This window comes from Zeugodacus cucurbitae, chromosome 3, assembly GCF_028554725.1.
Source record: "Zeugodacus cucurbitae isolate PBARC_wt_2022May chromosome 3, idZeuCucr1.2, whole genome shotgun sequence".
NCBI lineage: Eukaryota > Metazoa > Arthropoda > Insecta > Diptera > Tephritidae > Zeugodacus > Zeugodacus cucurbitae.
The window spans coordinates 56,839,427-56,856,852 of record NC_071668.1 but is presented as its reverse complement, the minus strand read 5'-3'; the positions used below and the strand labels follow the sequence as shown (position 1 = coordinate 56,856,852).

Genomic DNA, 17,426 nt, shown 5'->3' with positions numbered 1-17,426 from the left:
TCAAAATTGTAAAGTCGTGGCAACGTTGTATGTCAAGACCACCCGAATTGTAAGACAATTTGACGAATTTTGTTGCGTTCGTTTCAGTCAATTGGGTATGAGAACGATGAAGACTTACTTGTAATTCAATAGATAATATACTTACTGTATCTTAATTTCAAAAGTCAAATTCAAACTATCAAGCTCTATACTACAAGTCACTCTAATTATTGCTATAATAAACTGTTTCAGCTTCTTTTAAGTGCCTGATATGCCAACAATTACATACGAACAAAGTAAAAGTCATGAAATACTTAGATTGAAAGTATTTAAAGAGTATATAAAAAGCAAATTCGCAGGAAATTCAGAGAATAAAATACTCCTCGCGTATACGAAAGAGTGTACAAAAGAAACTGCGCACTTAAAAGCGAATGACTGCTTTTGAAGCGTCAAAGAGTTGCAGGAATGCTTGAAAAGTCGTGGATTTCGGTAGTAAAATGCAACAAGGTTACGCAATTGCTATAGCATCGAAAAGGAGGAGATGGATGTAAAGCAATATAATCAATCTGTAGAAATATACACATAACTCAGAAATAAATACTACGAAGTTTATCGAAAAGTTATTAATGGCAAGTTTAATGGTTTCTGCTTAAGTAAAACTTGTCATAATAGTGTCAAAAATATGTCATTAATGTTGTCAAAAGTTATATCTAACTTCATATGAATGCTAACTTCAAACAGTGATATCTTAAATACCCTTTGCAGTAGCTTTATTAAATACGATCCTCACCATGTCAAACCTAATGTCAGTTGGTGTCAAAATAATAAAAAAAATTGTGTCAATTTTTATTGAAATCTACGGAAACATTCTTCAAACTATATCGTATCTAGCAAAAGTTATATAATCTGTATCAAGTTGCTATAAAATACGATCGTAATTGAAAATGCCAGGTTGTAACCCTCGATGCACTCTTGTCATTTTAATGTCATTACGTTTGACATAGTGAAAACAAAAATCCTCAAGATTGTCAAACATTTTGACAACTCTGACACTGAAATTGCAATGACAAAATACAAGTCAAATTTTGGAAACGAATTCCTGTTTTTAGTTGTTCTATTGAAACCCCTACGAAATTTTTTACATTCATGGTTCTTTGTAATCCCTTGGAGCTAATAATGTACTAAATTAATTCAACTATCATTATACCACATTTTTGTATCTGGTCTTAAAAGTCTTGTTTTGTACCTAAAGAAACTCTCACCATTATTTATACACTCCCACACCTATTTCTATAAATAACCTTATCTGGTTTTATTTAAATTCCATGCAGCCTCATATCGTTGTGCTCTCACATAAATTGCACGCTTCATTGCATATTGCAAAGCACGCATTCCTGTTGGTTTGTGTGTGTTTATGTAGTTGCCAGGCATTTCAAGCCTCATTAACTGTTGCATATGCAACAATTATACACATATGTAGGTAGATAGGCAGGCAACTTATGCAAATAGAGTTTTTATAATCAGAAGCCCTACACTCCCCTCGTTATTTTCTGATACATTGACTCGTATGAATTCCCCTTCGAGGCAATGCTTAAGCATTCATGTGAATAGTCAGATATTTTTCCATTTGATTGCAAACGTTTTTCAATTTTCTTGAGCCATGAAGGTATTCTCTAAAGTATATTTATGGCTTCTTAAGAATAATCTTAGCATGTGTTATTGTTACATATCTATTTAAATGTGTGAGACTTTATTCATTCAATGACTCTCTTGTTTACCGTTAGTGGTGCCATAGCAGCACTAGGATATACAAAAACCTCACAAGCCTTATCTCTTTACAATTTGAAATAGTTTGCTGCTACCACATTACCTTTGAGAAAATTAATGTTTTTGATCCACATGAGAGACCGCTTAACGTTCCCTCCAATGAACCTGAAAGTAAGCACCAAGTAATCTTCCATCCCAAAATGACAGAGAACATCATTACGTCTCTGTTGGGAGTTTTAAAAATTTGCTTGGAGTTCCGCAGATATCGGAAATACCTATGGACACCTTTTCCTGAGATCTTTATAAAAACGTATTTTTCTTTCTTAATAGAAATTATGTAGATTCTCTTCCATCTTGGCTCCATTAGAGTTCACATATTAATGATAGATCTTTTAGGAAACAGGGGTGTTATATGCTATATGGTCGCTACGTTTCTTCAGGAACTGGAAACTAATACGAAAATAAAACATTATCTAACAATGACCAACCCTTGATTGATTATCTCAATTTAAAAGTTGCTCAGAAATGACTCAAAACATTTTGAATCCACCGTCTGCTGTCGAAACACAAGACGTCTAACCACAGAAACATCGATCTAGCATCATCTTGAACAGATGTAAAAATACGAAATCAGCTGTACCATTTTAGGCCTACCCGTGACATGCGTTCGAATCTTCTTGTCTTAATCCAATTCGCCAAATAATCAGTTAACAGTCCTTGATCGGATTAAAATTTGACTCCGTTCCGATTGTGTAGACCCGACTGCAGTTGGGCCGTCTTCATCGAACTTGCATTGAGGAGAAGAGAATAAAATTGACAGTAAATAGTCACTCAAAGTCCTTTCCATTACTCTTTTTTTATTTTCCAACCTTTAGAACTTTGACTGCAACAATCACTGTTTACTTTTCGTTCTACTCACTCAAGTAATTTAATAAGATATCTAAAAACCTGTTTTTCTGATTCGCGCCACAAAACATAATACGTGAATTAAGGAAATGAAAATATAAAACAAAAGAAGAATTCGAAAAAACCGATGTTGCACTCAAAAGATTGCCGGGATAGCAAACAATAGGTAAAAGTTCCAAAGTTCACACATACAGTCTGGCACAAAAGTATGAGCGCTTGTGAGCTGAACGTAAGTTTTCGGCGCAATTTAATTATCGCCAGCGTTGAAACTTACAGCGGCACTGAAGACAAATGGCACACGGCGTACGCCCATGTGAGCAACGGGTCGTCGCAAAGGCGTCGAAACTGTAGGAAAGTTAGTAATTTAAAGTAGTTCGCACATGTGTTAGTGTTTGTAATCCGTGAGCATTGTGTCTAGCTGCAATTTTTAAGTAGCTTTGGCTGTTGACTTCACACTTTTGTTATTGTAATGCAGTAATGCTGTAAAAGGCGGCTGCAACATTTGTAACAAACATTTTTTGAGAAAAAATGTGTGGGTGTGCTTGATTTGATGGTACAGACAATGGAAGTGAGGTAAAAATGTTCGAAGCATAAACTACAGTGAGTTTAAGGTGACTAAAAATGTTATGAAAATCCAATCGATCAATTTAGAGGGACTGAAAGTTTGTAGATTTTTTAAAGAGATCGGAACTTCGAGGCTCCGTGTGCGGAAGGAAGAAGCAATAAGCTTTCTCATAAATCCTAGCTCAGGTAAACCGTTGAAGGGAAATATTCTGTCGGTAGCTCTCCTGTCTGGGAATTCTAATCTAGACAAGCTTTCTAGAAAAGGCGCTATCGGTCTCTTCTATTCTAACTCTAAATTAATCGTCGTAGGTTAGCAATCAGCACTTAGCTGCTTCAAGTTCTTTCCTCCCCAGAGTGGAATCATTAGAATAAATTACTTATATATAGATGGTTATGGTAAAGTATTTTGAAACAATACACCGAAAACATAATGAGAAATAAATAATAATTTTATATAATCAAATTGTTTAGCTTTTTTTATAAATTTTTTAACGATGATTTTTTCTTTACTTTCAGGTAAATACTATGCTAAAATGAAATCTCTCTCGAGTACGCGGTAAGATATATAAATCTATGTGTAAAAATATTTAACATTTGAATAAGAAGTTTCTTTCCAATTCCTCAGTCCTATCCTATATATTATTATCAAAAAGATAATACGATATATAATATCTGGTCAAGATCACTTCGTTGAACAAAAGTGGTTCTATATGATTTAACGAATAAATATTCAGACTATAATTTTCCAAAATTGCCGTTAGTTTTTATATAATTATAAAAAGTTTATAGAATTTTTGTTAAAAAAAATTGTGTTTAACAACATTTCTCTTACTTCAAAACACTGTGCCACACATTTTCCATCCATCTTCGTTCGTTCATTTCACTAAGTGATCAAATCTCTAGTGGTGGTGAGCTATTTTACAGCGAAACCAATAAAATCAAGTGCGGAGAGCCACAAAGTGTTGCCAATTCAATTCAATCAAGCGCCACTCAAGAAGCTACGCCCCAACAAATAGCAACCATCGGTTGGTGGCACGACAAAATGCCCAACAAATAGACAACTCATGAGTCATCGCCGCTGAGGGCATAGAAGTGCCGAAAGAAACGATTTGAAGAGCCGAGAGTCGCAAATAACAAAAGACAAATGTTAGAAAAGGCTAAAGCAAGTTAAAAATAAATAAATAAAAGTATCAGTTGCCTCAAATTTGATAATAATAAAAGGAAATGATTGAGAAATTTTCAGCATAATCTTGAAAAATCTACTTACTTAAAGAACTGAGATGAATAATTTATAGATTTATATTAATTATGCATGCTTGGAGACTAACTATTTCTTATTAGTTTGGTTACTACTTTGCTTTCAACATAAATTAGAAAATAGAGAAATTCAAAAATTGTTACATCACATCATCAGTTATGTTCATTAACATAATTTCTTAAGAAATTGCTTTCCCTTAACTAACCAAATATAGTTCCTTATAATTCATTATCACGAGTTTTGAAGGTCTTGAAAGCTGAAAAAAGTCTTCAACTAATCTCTTATCGCTTTCAAAGCCTATTTGTCTGTACCTCATATGACTAGTAGTCCAGTCAGGTCATCTAATACTACACTGTACTGTACTGTTGTCATCCATAATAGACATAATCGTCGATCTGAAGTTAAAAATTTAAAGAGTTTTACATCGTTATAATCCATTGCGTAACTCAGACGTTTCCGATATTATCTGTTTTCAGAAGATTTGTGAAATCCTCTTTAATTATTCTGTTGTACCTTCTGGATGACAGTTATTCGAGAGTAAGCCAAGTGTGATCAGTGGTACCTCTTGGCAAACCCCTATTTCAGCTCTTCGGTTTTTGTTTCTTCTGAAACATTTCTTGAATTATTGCTAAACACTCTTGATAACTCGCGAAATCTATGACATGAACCGATATGATGGGATCAGTTGCGTCGGGATTTTAAACAAATTGTCCTGTTTCTTAAGATAACGTTACCTTTTGTATTTAAATCGTTTGTAAAGAGCTCAATTGAATTTTCTTTGAAACTTTCGATCACCCATAACATGGATTGCTAGGAGAAGCTATCTAGAGAACCTTTCTCGGTAGTTTGGCAGAGCTTCTCTTTTTTATACTCTCGCAACAAAAGTTGCTAAGAGAGTATTATAGTTTTGTCCACATAACGGTTGTTTGTAAGTCCTAAAACTAAACGAGTTAGATATAGGCTTATATATACCAAAGTGATCAGGGTGACGAGTAAAGTTCAAATCCGGATGTCTGTCTGTCCGTCCGTGCAAGCTCTAACTTGAGTAAAAATTGAGAAAAGAAGGTATAATTCGAAGATGGGCGGAATCGGACCACTGCCACGCCCACAAAATGGCGATAACCAAAAACACATAAGGAGCTATAACCAAGCCATAAATAAAGTTATGAAAATTAAAGTTATGAAATTAAAGTTAAAATTTGGAACATAGCATCGCATTAGAGAGATGCACATTTGAATGAAATTTTTTTGGAAAAGTGGGCGTGACCCCGCCCCCAAATAGGTTTTTTGTATATATCTTGCAAACCAATAAAGCTATATTAACCAAACTTTCTGCAGTCGTTTCTTTCAGCCGTTTCCTTATACAGTCCAAAAATGAAAGAAATCGGATAATAACCACGCCCACTTACCATACCAAGGTTAGGTTGAAAATGACCAAAAGTGCGTTAACTCACTAACGAGAAACGTCAGAAACACCAAATTTTACATAAGAAATGTCAGAAGGAAGCTGAACTGAGATTTTTTTACAAAATGGAAAATGGGCGTGGCGTCGCCCACTTATGGGTCAAAAACCTCAAAATCGAACCATGACTTTTCAAGGCCCCTGATATCAAACATGAAGAACTCAGTGCCTAAGGTTAATTTTGCACCGAAAATATAGGTAAATCTCTAAATAAATTGCGAGAGTATAAAATGTTCGATTGCACCCGAACTTAGCCTTTCCTTACTTGTTACTTGTTTTTTAGGTCTCTTAAAGAAAATCGCAGTAAAGTTTGGAGTGAGATTAAGTTGTTATTCGAAATGCCCATTACAATGAAATTAGAACGAAACGAAAAAGTCGCGAAAGAAACAAGAAATAGTAGAAGCGATCAGAACACATAGATTAACAAAAACAAAAGTGTAACGAAAGCCTAGACAAACCTTAACAATTTAATTAATAAACAAAACTCTTAAGCAACAATTCGCTGTCAAAGGGTGCAAACGAAAAAGAAATGTGGATAACGCGAAAGAAAGGAAGAACATATATGTGCCTTTGGTCTAATGCCGTTTAAATGGAAAACTGCAGTACACTTTCGATGCCAGATAACTTTTTAATTACGTTTAATTAAAATAAACAAAGAAAACGGAGGCGTAAAGTACAAAAAAAAACATAGCCAACTGCAAAACAACAACAACAATGAATACATACCAAACACTACAACTTGGCACGGCGAACAACATACCGTTAAACAGCGTAAACTGACAATAATAAAAACAAAAACACACAACAACAATAACAAAATAGCTATAACAACTGGCTAGTGTTGTGTGCCCAAGCTTCTTCAAATCAAATCAAAGCGTCGCTAACGGAAGTTGAACGGAAGGATGAGTTTAAGTGCAAAGTAAACGTCGGAAGAGAGTCGAGTGGCGAAGTGCCGCGATGGGCGAGGAACGTCTGCGCGCAGTAGTTGATTAAGAAGAGTTAACTCGCGTTACTTGTACAACAAAAGCGCTGCGCTAAATACAAAAAAAATGCAGGAACAACAACTAAACTACATAACATAAAAGCAACAGCTGTAAAAGCAATATGTAAGCCAGCGCTCACCAGCTTTCGCTACAAAGCCGTTTGCCAAAGTTTTCATATTTTAATTAAGTAATGGTTTAGCGGCAAACAATGCTGTTGGTGGATGAGTGGAAGCGAAGAAAGTGCTAGAAGAAGCATTTTTGTAAATTAACTGTTTCAAAAAATGCGCATAGATGTATTTATTTGTCTGTGTAGAATTTCTAGTACAATAGTCACTGCCTCAAAGAGAAGCATCAGCAGTTGTAGTATCAAGACAAGGGGTTACAGGGCGATATTCGTATATTGTTTTTTAACATAAAACAAATAAATATTCAATTCATACTTTTAACTATCTTATAGATACAAATCCAATGAGTGATTCTTGAAATTTTTGAGGAAAAATATTTAAAAATCTGCCATGACATCACATTTCCTGTATTTCGAAAAAACGGGGGTCCCCGTTAGCAGCATAACAACTAGCAGAATCTTTTAAAGAAAAGATAAATTAATATGTGTTTACTTAAGAATTAATTATTACTTGGACGTAGGAAAAAAAATTTAATTGAATTTTTGGTCTATGTTTTTACGAACGAATAATTGAATAAAATTTCGCTAAAATTTTCGTTATTATTGTGATTGAATACAAACTCTTTCATAACTGGAGGGCCTGTCTAAAATTTCATCAAGATCGGTCGAGTAGTTCTCGAGAAATCTTGACAACCAACTTTTAGGATGTGAGTGACAAGAAAGCTACCACGTGTAATTTCTGCAGGCTCTATCTCCAAAACTATTACTCGGATTTCTGTTGCAATATTATAAAGATGTTGGAGAAGTTAAAAAGACAATGAGAACAAGTAAGAAGGCCTAAATTCGGGTGTAACCGAAGATTTTATACTATCCCAATTTCTCTCATTTTTGGCACGGAGTCATATTATTAGAAGAAAAATACTATCTCCGAATTTCTTCAAAATATCTGAGAGACTGAGGCCCCCATGTTCGATATATGGGGCCTTAAAGACTTATGGTCCGATTTCGGTAATATTTAGAAGGCGATGCCACACTATAAATGCAGTATTTGTGAAAAGATAAAATCCGATTTCCTCCATTTGTGGACTGTATAAAAGAAAGGACTCTATAGAGTTTGGATAATATAGCTCTAGTAGTTTACGAGATATGTACAAAAAAACCTATTTGAGGGCGTGGCCACGCCCACTTCTCTGAAAAAATTACACCCAAATAATCCCCTTCATAGTTCGATCCTTTGTACCATTCATAACATTTACATTCATAACGTTATTTATGGCTTAGTTATGGCACTTTATATGTTTCCGGCTTACGCCATTTTGTGAGCGTGGCAGTGGTTCGATTTCGTCCATCTTCGAAAGCAACCTTCCAACCTATGCCATGAAACACGTGTACGAAGTTTCATCAAGATATCTCAATTTTTACTCAAGTTACAGCTTGCAAAGACGGACGGACGGACAGACATCCGGATCAAATCTACTTTCACCTGATCCTTCTTGATCACTTTGGTATATATAACTCTATATCTAACTTGTTTAGGTTTGGGAGTTACAAAAATCTGTTATGTGAACAAAACTATTATACTCTCTTAACAACTTTGTTGCTAGAGTATAAAAGTTATGTTTTAAAGCTGTGAAATCTTTGACGACTTGAATCATTAAACCACCTTTCTTTAAAGCATAACTCTTTAATGATTTCCCAAAAAGAAATAATCTCAGTTATTCAACCCTATCGGATAGGTTAAGTTGTTATCTATTGAGATGATCACTAAATATGGTTTCATGTAAATTTTAATTGTTTTCCATCGAATCTGAAATACTTCTACAATTAACATTTTGAAGAGAAAAATACGAAATATTGCGAAAAAATTAATTATTTAAAATACAGTGGAACTTCCATAACTCAAACTTCCCTAACTCGAAGTTTTTCAAAAGTCGAAATCGTAAATTGGCAATAGAAGTCAAATTTCCTTCCATAAATCGAATTTTTCGACCAGGTCATTATACAAAATTTAATATTTTACTATCGAGGCAGCATTTTAAAAGAGCCCCTCTATATCGTATGGAGCAGAACACAAAATATGATATTACTCTAATAGGTTTCATAAATCATGTAATAGAATACACGATTTAACGTATGTACATATAACTTTATGCTAAGTAAATAACTAAAACTGTGGGTAAATCTTTATTTTACAGCTTTTTGAAACATTTTACTATACTCTCGCAACCTGTTGCACAGAGTATTATAGTTTTGTTCACATAAAAAAATTGTACATGAGTAAAAATTGAGATATCTTAACGAAACTTGGAACACATGTTCCTTGGGACCATGAGAGGGTTGCTTTCGAAAATGAGCAAAATCGGTCCACTGCCACGCCCACAAAATGGCGACAACCAAAGCACATAAAGTGTCATAACTAAGCCATAAATAAAGTTATAACAGTAAAATTTGGAATAAAGGATCGCACTAGGAAGGGGCATATTTGGATGAAATTTTTTTGGAGAAGTGGGCGTGGCCCCGCACCCAAATCGGTTATTTGTATATATCTCACAAACCGATGAAACAATATAAACCAAACTTTCTGCAGTCGATTCTCTTACGTACCCCATCACACACCATGGAAATAGTTGAAATCGGATAATAACCACCCCACCTCCCATACGAAGGTTAGGTTGAAAATTACTAAAAATGGGTTAACTCACTAACGAAAAACGTCAGAAACACTAAGTTTCACATAAGACATGGCAGATAGAAGCTGCACTCAGAGTTTTTACAAAATGGAAAATGGGCGTGGCGTCGCCCACTTCTGGGTTAAAAACCATATTTCAGTAACTACTCGACCGATTTTAATGAAACTTGGTTTGTAATAGTTTCCTTACCTCCCAATAATATGTTGTAAAAATGGCCAAATCGCTTTACAACCACGCCTACTTCCTATATATATATAAAGAAAGCATTAGTGAAGATATCGGTACAGAACTTTTCACAAATACTACGTTTATAGTGTGGCAGTCCCATTCTGAAAGTCGCCGAAAATGGACTATATGTTTTCAAGGCCCCATATATCGAACATGAGGACCTCGGTGCTTCTAACCTAATATTATGGTTTCCAACTTTCAATGGACTTTATACAATATATATGACGAATATGTGGGTCAAATTGTGTATTATATAATATTAATTAAATTAAATAAATAAATTGCGAGAGTATAAAATATTCGGTTACACCCGAACTTAGCCCTTCCTTACTTGTTTTTTAATCAAAATTAAGTATCTCTCACTCAATGTTTATTGTGGATTATGGTGATTCAAGTAAGAGAAGTTCCACTGTATTTGGAAAAGGCAAATTATCTTTTTTCTTTGAATCTCAACCAATTTATCTTAAGTGGAAATCATTCCAAAGCATGTACGCTCCTCCAAAAATAAACTGCTTTTCGGAAGAAAATATGTAAAATAAAATAAAATTATTTAAATTCCTTCGCATAATACCGTTACACCTTTCACCTTATTAATTATTAAAAGCGCAATATTTTCTTATAATTTTCGCTGCCGTTGTAAAAATATTACACTCCTTTACATATTATTAAAATTTCTTTCATCTTCACTTTGGTTCACAGCTTAAAAATGCAATTTTCTCACACCTTTAACTACTTACATCAAACAGCCAGCCATCTACCCATCATCACCGACACACGTTTGTCTCATGAAATATGCTAAATTTGCATTTATGCACAAGCGCTTATAAATTTTCAATTAACAAATATTAAAAATAAATTATATTACGTATACGCAGTGTTGTCTGCCAAGAGCAAGAGCGTAGCAGTACCTTTTAAGAATCTCAGCGCTGGCTGCTGCTTGTGATAGCAAGTGAGTGAAATTACTTTATTATAATAAGGCAAGGACAAAGTGCTTGCATTGCAATTAAAAAATTACGAGCGGACACACACTCACACACATGCATACTCATACATACATATATGATATAAGTGTTTTGTTAAGTGGACGAGTGAGAGAAGAGTGAAAAAATTTACTTTTTTGGCAACGCTCAGCAGAACAAACAAAGCATAATATTTTTTTCCCAAAGGGACACAACACATACACATGTGTATGTAATGTTGGGAATGCCTGTCCGTGTGAGTATTAAACCCATTTAAATGTGTGCAACTAAGCTGCTTGGGGCCAGTGCGCTTATGAAGTCTGGCTTAATGAAAGTGTATATATATGTATAAGCATACATTTATGCTTCCATGTGGAAATTATATCACTCAAACATTTGTATTTAAATGTGAAATTCCTACATGTGTACATTTAATTTCATTATTCGTGCCTGTGCGCCGAAAAATATGCTACTGTGCACTTGAAGCTAACCATATGCATCATTTATTATTATTACTTGCCATACAGACATACGTATACATACATACATATGTATATATAAAGTCGTATTTTTATTATAAAGCCATGAAAAAGCAAATGTACACAAGTTGGAAAGCCAACTGGGTGTGTATAAAGAAATTTCCAGCAAATTATGCATAGAATTATGAGTGAAAATGTGCATATGTTTGCATTTTAAAAAGTATGAAAATGTTTCACAGAGCTAAATTTTTTCAACAGCCTACGTAATTTGAAGATACTAGCAGTGTAGAGTGCTCAGAGCCGGTCGAGTATACCCAATTAAATAAAGTTGGTGTTTGGAGGAATACAAAATTTCGCTACCTTAACTTATTTTGTGAAAGTAGAATGAATGTGAAATTATTTTATGTTGAAAATAGTTGTTGTTGTGTTATAATGACGAGGCAAATTGGCATTCGAAACCCATGGTTAAAATTATGTGAGTAATGCTAGCTATATTTATTCCCAAAAATATATATATGAAGCATACATTTAGTGTCTTATTACATACGGATCCGATTATTCATAATGAATAATTCACAAATAATTGGACTCGTATGTAATAAGATCCTCAAGGTAGGCTCCATGTCTAGCGATAAATATAGCTAGATATGTGCCTTGTATAAAACTTTTGGATGAAGTAATTTCCTAGATAACTATAAATATAGCATACCTTTAGGAGCCCATGACTTTTGGATTATAATGTTGATAGAATAGAAGGATTTAGTCAATAAAAGCTGAGATAAAATTCGTAAAAATCTTATTTTACTCAGAATTACAGAATTACACCTCATTGTTGTACACCTCTATATTTATATCAATTACCAATTTAAATAAACTATACTTGAAAAAAGTCTTTCCAAATGGATTAGATATTTAGCTTTTAGAGAACTGGACTAAGTAACCTTTATGCAACCAATGAAGCATTTTTAATCGCAATTTTAAAATCTTAATTATTATAATTACTACAACTTCATTATGAGTAAGTTATTTAGTTGAGATATACTATACTTTCAGGGTCACATGATTTTTTTTTTACTTTTTTCAGTTAGTCATTCATGCTAAAATTATAAATATTTTATAATCCTACCTAATACTCCTCTAACCTCACTTTTATTTTCAGCAAATTATGCATAGAATTATGAGTGAAAATGTGCATATGTTTGCATTTTAAAAAGTATGAAAATGTTTCACAGAGCCAAATTTTTTCAACAGCCTACGTAATTTGAAGATACTAGCAGTGTAGAGTGCTCAGAGCCGGTCGAGTATACCCAATTAAATAAAGTTGGTGTTTGGAGGAATACAAAATTTCCCTACCTTAACTTATTTTGTGAAAGTAGAATGAATGCGAAATTATTTTATGTTGAAAATAGTTGTTGTTGTGTTATAATGACGAGGCAAATTGGCATTCGAAACCGATGGTTAAAATTATGTGAGAAATGCTAGCTATATTTATTCCCAAAAATATATATATGAAGCATACATTTAGGGTCTTATTACATACGGATCCGATTATAAATAATGAATAATTCACAAATAATTGGACTCGTATGTAATAAGATCCTCAAGGTAGGCTCCATGTCTAGCGATAAATATAGCTAGATATGTGCCTTGTATAAAACTTTTGGATGAAGTAATTTCCTAGATAACTATAAATATATCATACCTTTAGGAGCCCATGACTTTTGGATTATAATGTTGATAGAATAGAAGGTGTTAGTCAATAAAAGCTGAGATAAAATTCGTAAATATCTTATTTTACTCAGAATTACAGAATTACACCTCACTGTTGTACACCTCTATATTTATATCAATTACCAATTTAAATAAACTATACTTGAAAAAAGTCTTTCCAAATGGATTAGATATTTAGCTTTTGGAGAACTGGACTAAGTAGCCTTTATAACAACCAATGAAGCATTTTTAATCGCAATTTTAAAATCTTAATTATTATAATTACTACAACTTCATTATGAGTAAGTTATTTAGTTGAGATATACTATACTTTCAGGGTCGCATGATTTTTTTTTTTACTTTTTTCAGTTAGTCATTCATGCTAAAATTATAAATATTTTATAATCCTACCTAATACTCCTCTAACCTCACTTTTATAAGCGTATAAATGACTAGCAAAAATTATATTTCAATATGTAAGAAAATTATTGCATAATTCGGGAGTGATGTATGTATGCATATTAACATATATTTGCTCTTGACTTTATATTCCTTTAATGAGGATTTTGCTTTTGAAAATCGGGAACGAAATTTTACAATGACATTTCTTGGGTAATATGCCTATTAAGCCAGTATGATGATTTGCAGAACATTTCATTCCAGCTTTATTTATATTAAACTGAATTACTACTATCAGAGTTCTAAAAAATGTAAGAATACAAAAAATTATATCCAATATATCTCACCCTCAAAGCAGAAATTCACACACCACTAACAAAAATTCTTAAAAGTTTGTTCAGTGTTATTTGCTCAGGTCTTCACTGGCAGTTAACCATATTTGGTCCACATACATATATGGATGTATGTGTTGTTTGCATAGTGATTAGATAAATATACTTAAAAATCTCATAAATGTGTATGAGCAATAAAAAAGGTAGCTATCAACACACATTCAGTTATGTATAAACTGTATATGTATCTCAACTTTCCCGTCCATCTCACTCTCCAAAAAATGTTGTCGTAAAAATAAAGTATGGTCGAACTAATAAAATTTATGCACAAATTATGCACATAAAATAACTTTTTATGAAGTTAAAGTTAATTTTTTTTACAGAATAAAATATAGTTATTTTGGAAGCACATCTACACATAAGTGCGCATATATTAATTTTGCCATATTTTGCTTTTTTATATAAAATTATTGCCGGCATATGTTCGCATTCGCAGCGAAATGTATGAGTGATTTTTATTGCAATGATTTTGATACTGTCTGCACACATCAGCGCATGAATAAATATTAATGGTGAAATGTATTTGCAAAGGTATCTTTTAGTTTTTTGTCAGCATATTTGATCAAATGTTATGACCACTTTCATAAATTCCGATATTTTTAGTGTGAAGCGGGGTAGAAGACTATTTTAAGGTAATGAAAGATTGGTTTCTATAAAAAACTTTATCTGGTTACCATTCTCACATTTTCTATATTGAGAATAACTAGTGTGCAAAGCTGAAAGAAAGAAAGAAAACTCTGAAATTTTCAATGTAAAATGGCAATTAGAAAATAATGTGATATAAACTTATTTTATTTTAGTTAGATTTCCTTAACGGAGGTAACTCTACTCAAATATCTATCAAATAAAAAAAAGGATTCCACAATTATTTTTATTCCAAACTAAGATTTTTATTTTTTAAGTGTCAAATTTCTCAATTTATTTTAGCTTCTAAAACGATGGCAACCCTTCTAAAAATTTGTGATTTTTAACATATTTTTTTTTTGTAATATAAAATAAAATGAAATAAAATAAAAAAGGTGCGTAGAGTGCAGAAGAAGTTATACTTCTTAGTGATATTTCCAAGAAATGCATATCATTTTGTATGAAAGAAAACTATAAAGCAAAGTCCAAATCAATTATCATTTCTGGGTTCTGGCGGATTGATATCTATAATATTTACAATTGGATTATGATAACTAAAATACGATATGAAATTTCTTACATCTATTTTATCTATATTTCTCGCGAATACGGCATCAATAGTCGTACCTCCTTTTGTCGTAGGATCATTTCTTCCATTGATCATTTCTAAGGAAAATTTCTCTCTGAGGAATGCCAGTGGTGGTTCAGCTTCTGGCAATGAGAAATTTACATTGAAATCTCCCGCAAGGAGTACCGGTTGTTCGCTATACTCCCCTGGTTTTCCGATAATATCTGCACAAGCTTGCGAACCTGCAATTGACATATTGAGGCATATTGTTGCTTTTACAACAAAACAACAAATTGCAGATATGCAAGAACATTTGCACCAGATTGTGAATTGCCATACTGTACTTATTGACTGCATTATTATTTATAATTATTTGTATAAGACCTTGGAATTTATTCATTAAAATCACCAGTCAGAAGTCGTTTTATCCGTTGTAACCAAGCGATCATCGAAGAAACATCATCAAGACAAAATTAGAAATGAAGTTCATAAACCTCACGCTGTCAGATAAAACGATATACGTCCTCATCGCGGATGCTAATACTTTCGATTTGCCAAGAAAGTAAATGAAGACTGACTACAGAAATGATCCTGTGAAGTATAGTCTTAACTTTTCAACGGTCAACGCAGAGTATTTCAACCAAAAGTCACACAAAATAGTTGAGAATTCGCAGAAATGGAACAGAAACGAGAGAAAAATAATGCGCAAGCATACAATCATACATGTGCGTATGTGAATATGTCACCAACCAAAAATTTATGCATTGTTCTACAAAAACAAAAATTGCTCAACTAGCACAAGCATTGCTAGTGCTTTAAGCTCCCTGCTTTACTTTCATTCACTCTCTCTCTCTCTCTCGCGTTAATTGTTCAACGCTATAGGTTGCGATAATTGTTTAACGTTGAAATGAATATTTATGCTAGTTTTAAATAAATAATAATTGAAATCATTTCGCGTATTCTGCTTAATATTTCTCAGTAAATTTAGCTTCAAGTCAAAATTGAAAACAAGTAAAATTGAAATCATATTTTAATATACATAGTAAAATGAAATAAAAACAGCATTTTTTACTACGCTCATATAGTTTCAAACATCTGTTAATTTTAATTTGATGACCAAATGTTATTTCCGCTATTCATACACAGCAGCAGCATATGTTACGTTTCGCAACTTATCTAATTGAAAATTAAACGACAAATAACACATGCATTTGCAATCAGAACTTTTCCCCACAGGGAATTTTATAAGTTGAGTCACACACACACACATATTTTATGTATATAATATAGATATAGTATATACATACATATATTTATATTTAAGTGTACATTTGTGCTTGTGTTTGTAGTCAGTCAGTCAACCGCATGGCAATAAAATTTATACAGCACATCATAACTGTCGGTCAAATCGAGTTGAATGTACGCCATTGCATACCACTAGGCGTATGAGTAACAAAAGTGCGCACTACCAGCTGGTTTATGGGAATGTTTGAGTGTGTATGTTTTATGTGCATATTTGCGTGCAAATTTCGGCGTTCATTGGCATATTTATGCTTATACGTATGTATTTTTTATGTACTCATGTAAATATTTGCTTTGTATATAGATATATTCATATATACTCGTGTGTATGGTTTGTAGTGTGGAACCGCGTTTAGTAGCGTGGGTTGTATTTTATCCTCTAAAATTTCGCATTTTATTTTCTAATAATAGGTATAAATTTGTGCCACCATCACACACTTGCTGCGTCTACTACTTCTTTTTTTTACTTTTTTCTGCTTTGTTCATTTTGCCACAGACCAAAATCGTTGAGCGCCGGTGGTGGTAACTGCGCTTCAATGAAATTTTAACAGCCAAAAATGTGTAGTGCAGACATTTATATGCTTATATGAGTGTACGTGTGTGTATATATGTACATATGTATATGTGAGTGTCTTTGTATATGTATATATGCGGCTTTTTATAGATTCATTCATAACCGCATTTTTGTATGAGCTTCTGCCGAGTAAATTGATATATACATAAATGTGTATATACTTTAAAAATAACACACAGACACACCTATTCATATAAATTTACAAATATATTTCATCCTTCACTCCACATATATTTTTGCCTCCCTTTCAGCCCACTTCCGCTGCTGCAACTCATGTCTGGCGCTCAAACACTTTTAGCTTTGTTTGTTATTGTTGTGGTTGTGTGCAAATTTTATAATGCTTTTATTAGTTAATTTTATTCGTTGTTTTTTCAATTCAAATTTAAAATTCGCATACACACACCCAAAACATATTAAGATATAATTTGCTACAGTAGACTACCATAAACGATTTTATA

General features: G+C 33.0%; 1 protein-coding gene and 1 pseudogene across 5 annotated transcripts in view; one reads left to right on the top strand and one right to left on the bottom strand.

Annotated features, from left to right (window-relative positions):
* Positions 1–17,426, top strand: part of LOC105219235 (neuronal acetylcholine receptor subunit alpha-7) — a 585,197-nt gene that overhangs the window by 328,199 nt on the left and 239,572 nt on the right. The gene's annotated exons all lie outside the window — the stretch shown is intronic.
* LOC128920797 (small nucleolar RNA U3) lies at positions 15,500–15,700 on the bottom strand (annotated as a pseudogene).